At 43.2% G+C, this 14,605-nt stretch overlaps 1 long non-coding RNA gene across 1 annotated transcript; it reads left to right on the top strand.

The window, feature by feature from the left end:
- On the top strand, window positions 2,773-5,462 carry LOC102170897. The gene is made up of 3 exons (XR_310597.3): window positions 2,773-3,227; window positions 3,653-3,697; window positions 5,212-5,462. It is a non-coding gene; the product is annotated as an uncharacterized LOC102170897 (long non-coding RNA).

Genomic DNA, 14,605 nt, shown 5'->3' with positions numbered 1-14,605 from the left:
TTCTCTAGTTGTGGCGCGTGGGTTCTCTTGTTGAGGTGCCTAGGTGTAGCTGCCCCACTGCGTGTGGGATACCAGAGATCAAACCCACATCCCCTGCATTGGAAGGCAGATTCTTCACCACTGGACTACCAGGAAAGCCCCAGAAAGCCTATTTTATAATAAAGTATTGAACATCTCTTGTAACTGAATGTTGTACTGAAAGTGAAAAGCAAAATATAACTACATCAGTTGTTGACGTCTGTGATCCCACGGCTGATTGGGAACATTGGCTCACTGCCACCGCCTAGGATCAGGAGAGGATATTGTACTGCATATTGGCAGTCCGGGATTCAAAATTCCGAGTATGGGTCCTCCTGAGCGCATATCACATTGTCAAGTCAAAATGTCAGAAGTGAGCCATCTTAAGTTGGAGCGTATGAATTAGAATAATTTGAAATCTCAAAAATGTCAGACTTTCTGGTTCATGGAGTCTTGTGTGTGATGTTGGCAGTTTGCAAAAACTCCCCAGGGCTTTCTAATGTGCAGCCAAAGTTGGAAACCACTGCTCCAAAGAATCCACATTTTATCAACAAGAGCTGCTTGCATATCATGCACCATTTAAGCCCCACATTACATTGCCTTTATTGAATTCTCCTCGGATTTTATGCCTAGTTTGAGCAGCTTGAAGATGTGTGACTGGAGTTATAAAGGTAGGGATGTTGTTGCCAATGGACCACTATATGAAGACATACAGGAAAAAAGTTGTGATACTCCTGAGCAACTGGCTTGTGTCCATCTTATAGATGCTGGGAATCATCTAATTGACACTTTTCTGAACTTGTTGTAGCTGATGGAAAGCTCGTGGTCAAAGTCACGATCCGCCTTCATCACGTATGTAGAATTTCACGGTTTAGGTGTTGTGTGTTAACTTAATTCCTCTTGAGTTTTTGCCTTTTGCATCCTCCTTTCCTCATTTTCTCCCATAGTAATGCTTCTTGAGATATAATTCACATACTATAAAACTCACTCTTTTAAAGTGTGCAATTTGTGATTTTTAGTATAGTCACCACTGAGAGCAGCGCCACTAACTGACTGCAGACATTTTCATCCCCCAGAAGAAACCACCCATCGGCAGCGGCTCCTCCTTCACCCTCCTCTCAGCCTTTGGCAAGCAACGGTCAACTTTCTGTCTATGGTCTTGCCTCTTCTGGAGACTTCACATAAATGAAATCATGTAATTATGTGGTCCTTTACGTCTGGCTTCATTAATTTAGTGTAATGTTTTCAAAGTTCACTTTGTATCAATACTTTTTTCCTTTTCATAGCTGAATAATATTCCATTGCTCAGAATGAAAGTACCACATTTTGGTTTTCCATGGACATTTGGGTTTCCACTTTTTGGCTATCGTGAATGCTGCTGCTTAAACGTTCATTTAGAAGTTTTTGTGGCCGTGTTTCTGTTCTCTTGGGTATATACCTACAGGTGGCCTTGTCAGGTCATATAGTACTTCTATGTTTAAATTTTTGAGACTCCTTTCTCATTAAAATTTTTTTATCTTGTTGTATCGTATGTGTCTCTGTAAGCCACTGCAGATCCTTCTTTTTGCAAGGAGGCAGAATATAAATAAATAAATAAATAAATCACAAAGCACTCTCAAGCCATCTGTTTAATAATCTGTGCTAGAATTTTGCCAGGATTCTGTGTTGAGCCATTTGGTCTATAGTTTCCAGAAATACCTTCTGTCTCTTTGTGAAAATCAGAACATTTTCTTATCTCCAATTTCCTCATGGTTTATCCACGTTGTTTTTCATTCCTGCTTGCAAGTTCTTTCATGACCCTATATCCAATTCATCTGAATCTGGCCCTCAGAATTCATCTGCAGCCACATCAGTTCACCGCTGTCTTGTGATGGACTTAAATTTTTATAGCCAAGTAATTTGTGTACATGGTTAAAAATAAAGCAGAACAGAAGAGCTTACAATGAACAGTCCCACCTCGTTCCCTCTCCCTGTAGTCCTGCTCCCAGAGGCAACTGCTTCTAAGTCTTCAGCACTTTATTCTGGGAAGGACATCAATGTCTCTAAATAACGTGCTTATGTGACTATTTCTGGATTTCTCAGTTTAAAATATCCTTTCGTTGTTTATAACTATAAAAGATAAGAATTTATTTCATACACATCATCCAAATAACCCCCTTACTCTACTCGCAACGTGGTTGTATAGCGGTTTTTATTTAGATCTTCTAAATAAAATAAAAATCAGTGTGCTGATCATCTATGCTGCTTTAAGTAACACATTTACGTCTTTATGTCTCACCCCATCCGCTGTTGACAGCAGTCTTGACCCACTGTTTTGTAGGATAAGGATATCACTCCCACCTCTCTGTTTGGCTTCCCTCCCCAGCTCCTGTCTTTTCAGGTTTATTTTAGATGATCAATGTTGAGAACCTGTATGTACAGTTTTCTGCTGCTGCTACTACTACTATTAAGCCGCTTCAGTCGTGTCCGACTCTGTGCGACCCCATAGGTGGCAGCCGACCAGGCTCCGCTGTCCCTGGGATTCTCCAGGCAAGAACACTGGAGTGGGTTGCCATTTCCTTCTCCAATGCATGAAAGCGAAAAGCCAAAGTGAAGGCGCTCAGTCGTGTCCGACTGTTAGCGACCCCATGGACTGCAGCCCACCAGGCTCCTCCATCCATGGGATTTTCCAGGCAAGAGTACTGGAGTGGGGTGCCATCGCCTTCTCCACAGTTTTCTAGGTGTAGTTAAGTCTTCTGTGCTCCATTTATTAGTTGGCTCTAAAAGTTTAAACCAATAAATAATGTTTACATTTGTAACCATGTAAATATATCTTTTGCAAAGCCGGCAAAGTCCTATAATTAGATTTCTTTCTTGTATTTGTTTTCGTTTCTTATAGTTTCAGATTACCTTTCTGCACCTCTCTCTTAACCCTTCTCTTCTCTTTCCTTGCCATGACTATTTCCTCGTGTTTGTTTCTGAGTTTTCTGCTTATGGAGTATTCTCTTTCTGAGGTTCCTTTTTCCCGGGCACCTCACGCAGGGCCCCCTCCATTACATGCTCTAATTTGGGCGTGTTGCTTTTCTGTTAGGCAGCTGTTGGCTGGGCGCGTCCATTCGCTGCTGCCCTGAGCTGGTCCCACTGTTCTCTTCCCCTTCCTGCCTTCTTTATTCTGTCCCTCCCTCCCTCTGTTCTTGTGCAGGCTATTATTCTGCTGCACCGCATCTCAGGTAAGTTCTTAAAAGGAGTGTTTGTATGGGTGAGAGATAATTTAGGAGTTTGGGATTAACATAGATACACTACTATGTATAAGAAAACAACTAGGACCATATAGCCCAGGGAAGTTATACTTAATGTCCTGTAATAACCTGTAATGGAAAAGAATCTGAAAAAGAAGATACATATATACATAGACTTGGTTACATATCTATTACACCTATGTAACTGAATCAGTTTGCTGTACACCTGAAGCTAACACAACATTGTAATGAACTTTACTTCAATTTTAAAAAATGGTTCTTTAGAAAGAAAGAGTGTGGTGTGTCATAGATTTTCTGAGTCTCTAGCTCCTCAACGTGTTATAGCTCCATCCTCATACTTGAATGATAATTTGGGTGGATATAGACTTCTTTGTTGAAAATTGTTTTTCTCGCAGAATGTTGATGGCATCATTCCAGCTTTTGCTAATGAGAGCCCTGAGGTCAGTTTGATTCCTACATGGGTAAAGGTAAAATTTTCTTATTCTCTAGGGAAATGTTTAGGACCTTGTCTTTATCACGGCTGTTCTAAACTTTCACCGTGGTGATGCTCATATGTGGGTCCCTTATTCACTCACTGTGCTGGGTCCTGGGAGTCCCCTTTGCAAGCTGTTCTTCAGCTTTGAAGATTCTTATTTGAGAATTTCTTCCCTTCTGTTTTCTCTTTACTTCTTTTTTTCCTGGCTATTTCTCCTCTTATGTAGTCATCCAACTAATTCTCTAACTCTCTTACCTCCCAACACTTTCTCTTGAAATTTCAGTTTCCATAATCCTACCTTTAATTTGTAGGTGCTCACATTTATTTTCTGGTTCTCCTTTCATAGCATCCTGTACTTGTTTAGGCATGTGACACTTCTTCAAATCTCCCTGATTACCTATTAGTTGTTGAAAATTTCTTTAGTTTTCTGTTCCCTAAATTATTTATCTCTATTATATCTGTATCTTTTATTCATGCCAGAGACTTTTTTTTCCAAATGTCTGGTGATCGTTTTCATATTTAAGAGTGAGGCTGGTCAGGTCAGATGGCAGATTGGCAGTGAGCCTGCATCACACGAGGACTCGAGTATTAGAGGCGGCAGCCCCTGCTCTGGAGGCATTGGACTGAACCCTCCAGCTGGGGGTGTACCCCTGGCTGCAAGCCTCCTGCTTGGGAATTGGCTGTTCCATGTGCCGCAGGCCAGTCCCCCTCACTTCAGTGGCGGCTGTGTCTCCTGCCTCCTCTGCCCCTCATGGCGTCTGCAAGGCCTGAGCCCCTCTGGTTCTGCAAGGATGGTGTGCAGCTGTCTTGCTGCCTTCGCCTCTGTCCTCCACTCACTTCGTCAGTGACCAGCCACTCTTTTCTCCATTTCTCAGCTTCTGTATGTTCCCTGACAATGCTTATCTGCAGTGACTTCCCTCCTATTCCCTTCCTCATTAGGAGAGTAAAATGTCCTCGTTGCTTACAGTCATTTTAGTGGGGTCACAGAAGAGGTGGCAAACACGTGCGCCCAAGACTCTGTCTTTCAGCGGGATCTTCAGTCCCCTCTTAATGTGTCCGTTTTACCTTTTTTTCAGAGGGAAGCTCATTTTCCTTGACGTAGGAGAATGAAACAAATTAAGAGCTTTATTATTGTAACGAATGTCTCTATGCTTTGAGAACGGGAGACTTCGGGGGACCCCTTACTTCTCTGTTTGCCTGCCTTTGTTTCACCTGTCTTCTTACCGCAGACACCATTTCCATACCTACCCAGCCACCCAGTCACAGACCTTTGCACTCTCACATCCAAATGCCGTTTGTGTCTTGTCCCCTTGGTTCTAAGTCCCTAACGTTTCTTAATTCACGGCTCCAGCTCCTTCGTCCGGGTGGGTTCCTCCTGCTCTGTGGCAACAGGCTCTACGGAGGCTGTGTGCCCACCTTTAATCCAGCTTCGTTATACTCTCAGCTCAGACCTGATTTTATCCCTCCTTTACATTAAAGGAAGGACATTGTAAAGCAATTCGTATCACCTCTACGGAAGGCTATTTGACAACATCCATCAAAATTATAACCGCACCTGTGCCTCGACCTGCGCTTGCGCTGCTGGGAAGTTTTCCCGCATGTGGAGCCATTACCGTGCAGGAGGACAGATGCGCAGAGTGATTTGCGGCCGCGCAATAACTGCTTATAAATGTAAAACGACTGGAGCCAGCCCAAATGACTATTAGTAGAGATTTGCTAAATAAACTAGAATACATTCACACCATTACCGAGTCCAAGCTCACTCGGCTTGCTGCAGGACAGGCCAATGAATCTGAGACGTGAGGTGTTGAGACAAGGAATATGACTTTTTTTGTAAAGCTGGCTGACCGAGAAGACGGCAGGCTGATGCCTCTAAGTAACCATCTTAGCAGGGTCTGGATGCCAGGTTCTTGTATAGATCAGAGCTGGGGGTGGGAATGAGGAAACAAAGTTAAAAGGCCATCAGTCTTGCAAATATCTCCCAGAATGGCAAGTCCAAGCAGAGGATGTGTTCGTTTCTTCCTTCTTGCCATCTGCAGGTGGACAGGGTTCTGAAAAAAGACGTTTTTAGTTTAACAGTCAGGCAGAGGGGCAGGATTCTCCGAGGCAGCTCATTATGTATGATTATAATAATAAAAACAACAAGAAGCAAGTCAAATAAACAGTGCCAGCATGGAGTCAGAACTGGCTCTTCCCTGCAGCTATTCCCCAGTGTCAAAGCCCGTTCCGCAATCTTGTGGAAAGGGAGGCAGTGACCCTGCGAACTGTTACACAAGGTGGATCTTTCTGAGAGTGTCTGCCATTGGTGCCAGTGTCCCAAGTGTTGACATTTGTCTTCCTTTGTTCCCCTTGTGAAGTGTCCACACCTGTAGACCTAGAAATATTGAACTTTGAACCCAGGAGGCAGCATCTCAAGGAATCGAGTGCTTTTCTACGTATGGGAAGATGCAAGAGTCAGGGTTCATTAAAATTATTTTCTTGATGTGCACCTCAGCTACCTGGGGTCTATGATCCTGTGTCTCATATTCTGAGCTTTCTCAGCACTCACCATAGGGAGGCTTATGGCTCCCAGATAGCAGATATTCTTCCTCAGGATTCACCAGCTTACTTTGGAGGGCTGCAACCGCTGATGGCAAGAACGTTTCCATTGTTCAGAAATCCTCCCCTCTTGGTCGGGTTCCCTGATAGCTCAGTTGGTAAAGAATCCACCTGCAATGCACCGGTTTGATTCCTGGGTGGGGGAAGATCTGCTGGAGAAAGGATAGGCTGCCCACTCCAGTATGCTCTGGCTTCCCTTGTGGCTCAGCTGGGAAAGTATCCGCCTACAATGCGGGAGACCTGGGTTCGATCCCTGGGTTGGGAAGATCCTCTGGAGAAGAGAAAGGTTACCCACTCCAGTATTCTGGTCTGGAGAATTCCATGGCCTACAGTCCATGGGGTTGCAAAGAGGTGGACACGACTGAGCGACTTTCACTTCACTTTCCCCTCTTGGTCAGGAATTTGACCAATATTTGGGAGATACTTCGTGATCAAATTTTGCCCCACAGTGCTGGGAGACTCATTCTAGATCAGGTGAAAATTTTTGAAAAGCCACCCTAGGTGCTAAATTTTGAACCAGGCCCCATCAATAATTAAAGATCCTCTGAATTCTAATTATAATCCAGGAGACATATTCCCTTGTTGCTTCTTCCCATACCTAGAATCACACTATTGCAATCATTTTATGTTACTGATGTGATCTATTTTCTCATGATGTCTAGCTAGATAAGTTTCATTAAAGGCCTGGTTATACACTGGGTACTGTAAGGGACACTCTTATAGATTAGACAGGATGTAAGTAATGCAGCGAGTGACACTTGACAATGACATAGTGCAGCAGAGAGACACAGAGCACAGTGTGAAAACAAGAGCAAATGAAATGATTGACGTGACTAGGTGTAATCCAGTTGCCATGACCTAGTGACCAAAGGAGCCGTAACTGACTTGTCTGCTGTCCGCAGTTTCATCGTGCTGGCCAGGCACTCTTATGCATGGCTAATCTCTGAGACAAGTGTGTGCTACTGGCAGGATCAACCAGTTAGAGAGAAAAAACTTTTTCATTTGGCTTACAAAGATATGATTTACCAAGTTACTGTAAATCATAATTAGTTTAAGGAGAAAGCTTTCCTTATAACTGGAAAACACAGATTTAAACCAGTAATCCTTTTAGATAGAAACCATAGAAATTATTTTTTAATTAATTTATTTATTTGAATTGGAGGCTAATTACTTTACAATATTGTGGTGGTTTTTGCCATACATTGACATGAATCAGCCATGGGCGCACATGTGTTCCCCAACCTGAACCCCCCTCCCACCTCCCTCCCCATCCCATCCTTCTGGGTTGTCCCAGTGCACCAGCCCTGAGCACCCTGTCTCACGCATCGAACCTGGACTGGCGATCTGTTTCACATATGGTAATATACATGTTTCAGTGCTATTCTCTTAGCTCATCCCACCCTCGCCTTCTCCCACAGAGTCCAAAAGTCTGTTCTTTACATCTGTATCTCTTTTGCTGTCTCACATATAGGGTCATTCTTACTTCTTTCTAAATTCCATATATATGCGTTAATATACTGTATTGGTGTTTTTCTTTCTGACTTACTTCACTCTGTATAACAGGCTCCCGTTTCATCCACCTCATTCAGTTCAGTTCAGTTCAGTTCAGTTCATTTCAGTCGCTCAGTCATGTCAGACTCTTTGCGACCCCATGGACCGCAGCACGCCAGGCCTTCCTGTCCATCATCAACTCCTGAAGTCCACCCAAACCCATGCCCACTGAGTCAGTGATGCCATCCAACCATCTCATCCTCTGTTGTCCCCTTCTCCTTCTGCTCTCAATCTTTCCCAGGTCTTTTCCAGTGAGTCAACTCTTCATATCAGGTGGCCAAAGTATTGGAGTTTCAGCTTCAACATCAGTCCTTCCAATGAACACCCAGGACTGATCTCCTTTAGGATGGACTGGTTGGATCTCCTTGCAGTCCAAGGGACTCTCAAGAGTCTTCTCCAACAACACAGTTCAAAAGCATCAATTCTTCAGCACTCAGCTTTCTTTATAGTCCAACTCTCATATTTATACATGACTAGTGGAAAAACCATAGCTTTGACTAGACGGACCTTTGTTGGCAAAGTAATGTCTCTGCTCTTTAATATGCTATCTAGGTTTGTCATAACTTTCCTTCCAAGGAATAAGCATTTTTTAAATTTCATGGCATCAAGTACCATCTGCAGTGATTTTGGAGCCCAGAAAAATAAAGCCAGCCACTATTTCCACTGTCTCCCTGTCTATTTGCCATGAAGTGATGGGACTGGATGCCATGATCTTAGTTTTCTGAATGTTGAGCATTAAGCCAACTTTTTCACTCTCCTCTTTCACTTTCATCAAGAGGCTCTTTAGTTCTTCTTCACTTTTGAACTGATTCAAATGCATTCTTTTTAATAACTGAGTAACATTCCACTGTGTATATGTACCACAGCTTATCCATTCGTCTGTTGATGGGCATCTAGGTTGCTTCCATGTCCTGGCTATTGTAAACAGTGCTGCGATGAACATTGGGGTACATGTGTCTCTTTCAATTCTGGTTTCCTTGGTGTGTATGCCCAGCAGTGTGATTGCTGGGTTGTATGGCAGTTCTATTTCCAGTTTTTTAAGGAATCTCCACACTTTTCTCCATAGTGGCTGTACTAGTTTGCATTCCCACCAACAGTGTAAGAGGGTTCCCTTTTCTCCACACCCTCTCCAGCATTTATTGTTTGTAGGCTTTTTAACTGGAGAAGGCAATGGCACCCCACTCCAGTACTCTTGCCTAGAAAATCCCATGGACGGAGGAGCCTGGTAGGCTGCAGTCCATGGGGTCGTTAGGAGCTGGACACGACTGAGCGACTTCACTTTCACTTTTCACTTTCATGCATTAGAGAAGGAAATGACAACCCACTCCAGTGTTCTTGCCTGGAGAATCCCAGGGACGGGGGAGCCTGGTGGGCTACAGTCCATGGGGTTGCACAGAGTCGGACATGACTGAAGTCACTTAGCAGCAGCAGCAGCAGGCTTTTTAATAGCAGCTACTCTGACCAGCATGAGATGGTACCTCAGAGTGGTTTTGATTTGTGTTTTTCTGAGAATGAGTGATGTTGAGCATCTTTTCATGTGTTTGAAACCATAGAAATTATAACCATATTTGCAGTTTACTCAGTTTTATGTAGCTATTCCTTTTTGTTAACAGCTTTATGAAGCCATCAGTTTCCCTGTTAGAATTCTTCAAGGTCTTTCCCAGTTCAGCATTATAACCTAAAAGTCAGAAACCTGTATTTTATCCAAACGTCCTTTTTATAAATCTTCCTGAAGAGGAGACATTTTTGCAAAGGTGTCAGTGTGGATAACTGCCTGTAATGACAGAAGACTAGTGAAGGCAAGTTTAAATCTGATTACAATGTAGTTGACAAAGCAACCCAGTTATTGCTGTGACATGCAACACTTTCAGATATTTGGAATTATGACTGATAACATTCTACCAGGAGATAGATTTTCGGGAACTCCATATACTCTCTAGAATATCTGTAAAATTTACCATATAGCTTAAAATTTATTGCTCATGTGACAATACCTTTCATATAGTTTAACACACCAAAGAAACCTAGTTAGGTTAATGTCTTCCTTTGGGGTGTTTCAGGGACTCTTTGAAACATCCCAAAGTTGGCTAGAGGTAATTTGATTTGAGAATTTTTGTCAAAAGAACCTTAAAAACCATTTAAAAATACAACAGAATCATAGCTTCCTATGAAAAAATAGTTATTTACTTTGCCAAAGTGATAATAAAAGATTCCAAAAGCAAATATAGAACAGATCACTTAAAAGGTAAAGAAACTTAAAATATGTTATCAAGGGCAGTTTAGCATCTTTAGAAAATTTGTCTGTTTTGACAAAGAGAAAAACTAAATTTATGTTTTGCACCAGCTTTCTTTAAAGATTCATTTACTCAGTTAAACTTGTTTTAAACTTAGTCCTGACTGGTCATGTACAAAACCCTTTTGGGAGTCCATTTTCCACAAATATTTCATCCCTTAACTTATTTTAGGACAATTCTAACTTTTGAGTTTTAGAATATCTGGAGAGATCCTAAAACATATATTTCTAAAAGTTCACTCAAAACTCTTTTCCCATTCGCACTTTCTTTTCTCAAAAGTTTCTTCACGTGAGTTACTTTCCTTGCTGACATATCATGTCGATGTATGGCAAAGTGAAAGTGAAAGTGAAGACGCTCAGTCGTGTCTGAGTCTTAGCGACCCCATGGACTGTAGCCTACCACGCTCCTCTGTCCATGGGATTTTCCAGGCAAGAGTACTGGAGTGGGTTGCCATTGCCTTCTCCAGAGGATCTTCCCAACCCAGGGATCAAACCCGGGTCTCCTGCAGTGTAGGCAGACGCTTTACCATTTGAGCCACCAGGGAAGATACTACACTTGATCTTAGCCAAAAGGCCAAATCCACAGAGTGGCCTCAGTGCTTATTTCAAGATTCTAGTCCTGAGTCAGGTACAGCCACGTAAACCGCAAGTTTACAAAAAAGCTTGGATTAAAATTGGGTTTCTCATACATGGAACAAGTCAAGCTCACTTGGCTAGATGGCTAAATATTTGCAGAAAAAGGACTTAAGATTTATAGTTACCTTGGACGAGCCAACTTCTAAATTATTTTACCCTCTCTAAAATTTGAATTTTAGAAGACAGCAGAGATGAGGGTTCCTGAGAAGAGCAGATACGACATTTGCATCTCAAAGACACAGGCAAGTTCTTCCTAGGATGACTTTGTCTACCCTTTGTTTAACACTGAGGGAGAAAGAGGTGAAGGTGATAGGAAAGACAGGCTGAGGAACCCGCCTCTAGTCCTGGCCTCCCGGGAAGGCGGCAGCCAGAGAAGTGGGCTCAGTGGGCCTGAACCAGTACGTGCTGACACCGCACAGAAGTAGTCTTTCTGGGGGCAGATGCCCTAGGAGCTGGGTCTATTCTGTGACCCCTTATCCTGCTGTGCGAGTCTTCAAGCAGCAGCTGCCCTAGTAGCTTTTAAGTGCCTGACCCACGGCACACAAGTTTAATTGACCTGGTCCTCAACTTAAAGGAGAAAGCGGAAGGGAGAGCCCTCACCTCCTTGGGCAATAGCTATTGTGCCACAGTGGGCTGTGGGATCTTCAGAACACGCCAGAGTAACCCTGGCCAGAGTTCCTCAACTGCTTTGATAGCCAGTAGCCTGTTTACAGAGGGTTTGAGGAGAGAGAAATAAGAGAGTTGCTGTGGGGGTGGGCAGGAACCTTAAAGGAAGCACGTCTCATTTTAGCTTAAGCAGTGAGTACTAGATGTCTGCGCATTGCCAAATTACCAATGTAACCAAAATAAACCAAAACCTAGCTAGCTGGAAAGTCACACTAATGTGACCTCCCAGTTCCATTAGATCTATGGCGTTTGTCCAAAATTCTTTATAAAAGAAGTTTTCCTTCACAGGGGAAGCTCCCCAAGCTGGAACTGAAGTTCTCCACTGTCAAAGTTACCCAGGGCTCCTACAGGGGAAATTGGAATTGGACACCTCAAGTCCAAGGGAGCCTCCAGATCTATTCATTCATTCTCAGAGTGTTCCTCTCCTTTGCAAAGTACTTCTAACTGCAAGATTGCATAATTGTGAGCCATTCATGGGCCGTTGCTTTTCTGATCTCAACATATCTAATATATGACCCAAAGAGCTTTCCTTTGGGGTAGATGAAATATTTCCCATTTCTATAAGTTTGATAACACCAAAACACAAAAGATGTAGGCGAATTTCAACAAAGATAGCACAAATTCCAGCGTCGATGCACAGAGCGACTGTGCACAGTCCCAGCTCAGGTAAGTAAACTGACCCTACAAAACAAGCGAACGAAGTCCAACCAGGTAGCCCACCCACGTCAGAACTAGTTCCCCCGTGAACTGGTTCCAACTGAGGTAGAGTCCAACGATAATTCTCCTCTCCAACAGGGTACCCCACCAAATCGGTTTGTCCCATAAAGGAAAAATCCAAATTGAGGGGGAAATATGTTCCCAGTGGGCACACCAGAGCGACTTACCCTACAAAATCAAGTCTATTGACTCATAACACAAAGGGCATGCAAAGCCACAAACAAATCAACTGGCTATCAAACTGGGGAGACTCACCCTATGAAACTGAGTTCATTGACTTATAGAAGTTGGTCAGTTCCTTGTTTCAAACTGCCGAGCACAGGGGCAGCTGGTGCCATTTCCCAGAATCTTGAAGGAAAGATGAAGATGGTCCTGGCAGTTGCTAGGGCTTTGTCCCAATATTCCTTGACCAGGGCCAGCTAGCCTCTAGCAGCAAGGATCCTGGACGGCTAAGCCTAATTTGTTACCAAGTTCAAGCTCTCTCTGCTTGCCACATGACAGGCCAATGAATCTGAGAGATGAGGTGTTGAGGCAAGGAATATGACTTTGTTTGGAAATACAGCTGACTGAGAAGATGGCAGATTAATATCTCTAGATAACCAACTTAGTGGGGTCTGGATGCCAGCTTCTTTTATAGATCAGAGACAGGAGAGGTGAGGAAGCAAAGCAAAACAGCCATTAATCTTGCAAATACCTCCTAGAATGGCAAGCCTCAGGCAGGGGATGTGTTTATTTCTTCCTGGTTGGGAAGATCCCCTGGAGAAGAAAAGAATACTCCAGTACTCTTGCCTGGAAAATTCCACGGGCGGAGGAGCCTGGTAGGCTACAGTCCATGGGGTTGCAAAGAGTCAGACACGACTGAGCGACTTCACTTTCATTTCCTGCCATCTACAGGTGGGCAGGGTTCTGAACAAAGGCGCCTTAACAGTCAAGTAGAGGGGCAGGGTTCTCTGAGACAGGCTATTATATATGAGTATAATAATAAAAGCAATGGAAAGCAAGTCAAAGAAGCATTTCCAACATGGAGTCAGAATTGGCTTTTCCCTTCAACAACATGATGGAATAGTATTCAGTTATAAAAAACTAAGAAAACTTTTAATATATTTATAGGAAATGGTACTAAGATATACTAAGTAAAAACTGAAGGATGCAAAGTAAGGGACTAACACTTATGTAACGTTTTTGTAAAGAGGGAAAAATAATACGTGTTTATCTTCTTGTCTATGCATAAAGTTCCTGGAAGGTTACAAGAACATTTATTGAGTCCAAGGAGGGGAGATGCATGGTGGGGAATGGCATGAAAGGATATTTTCACTCTATAACTAACTTCTTTGGTCTTTTGTTTGAAAAAAAAAAAAAAAAAATTTGGCCATGCCATACAGCATGCAGGATCTCAGTTCCCTGACCAGGGATTGAACCCACCCCTCTCATGCCTTCTGATTTATGCAGCACATGAATGTGCTGTCTATTAAAAATAAACAAATAAAAAGTAAAACTCCCTCTTTATATTATCTCAATTAAGTTTTTTAAGGCATTGTATTACACTAAATGATTATAAAATAACTCATGTTTATATATTCTATGAATTCAGAATATGTTTAATGTAACACAATCTTTTAATAGGAAATATGTATTTTGCTGTACTAATTTGACTGTATATTGCATGTTGTATCTATCCTACATATATTTGTTTTAAAGGTCTTTTTATAAGAAACAATCTGAAAGGAAAACATCAGTGATTATTTCTGGGTAGTTGACATATAAATGATTTTAATTTTCTTCTTTATACTTTTTCCGTTTCTCTGGTTTATATGCCAAAGGTATACTGCTTCTAATAATCAGGAAAAAAACCATGCGTGCTCCCACTCCCCTCCGTCCAGGGATAAAGCCCAGTGATGTCAAAGTGCCTTTTGAGGCCCTGCCTATGTTCCCTCCTCTCCTACCAGCCCTCCCACGGCCCCTACAGGAGGCTCTGGGCCCCTGAACAGGCTCCTCGGCTGTTCTCCCTGTGCCACAGAAATGCACCCAGACGTCAGTATCAGCTCAACTGTCCTCCCACCCAGACAGAATCAGTGGCGCCCTCCTCCGTGCTCAGTGACCTCGGGCCTGGACTCCTTAGGCGTGTGGCCCTTGTTTCATGAGTCACCGGGCCCCCAGGAGCAGCCCAGGGGCTAACGCAGGATGAACGCTGGGAAAGTATGGGCCCAACATTGCCCCTGGGGCTCTCTCCACCTTCTGCGACACGGAGGTGGTGAGAGAGTTCCTGTTGGCTGCAAAGCTCCCTTTGCTTTGGTGTCTCCTTTCTGTCTGTGGGCTTCTGGGGTGTGATCTTGGTGTCCTGCCGGACCTGGCTGCAGTCCTTGTTCCCATCCCGGTGGGGCCCTCTACCTAGTGGCATTCTTCACAGAGAGC

The sequence above is a fragment of the Capra hircus genome, chromosome 16, assembly GCF_001704415.2.
Source record: "Capra hircus breed San Clemente chromosome 16, ASM170441v1, whole genome shotgun sequence".
Lineage (NCBI taxonomy): Eukaryota > Metazoa > Chordata > Mammalia > Artiodactyla > Bovidae > Capra > Capra hircus.
Note: the sequence above shows the minus strand (reverse complement) of the source record. Positions and strands in the feature narration are given on the sequence as shown.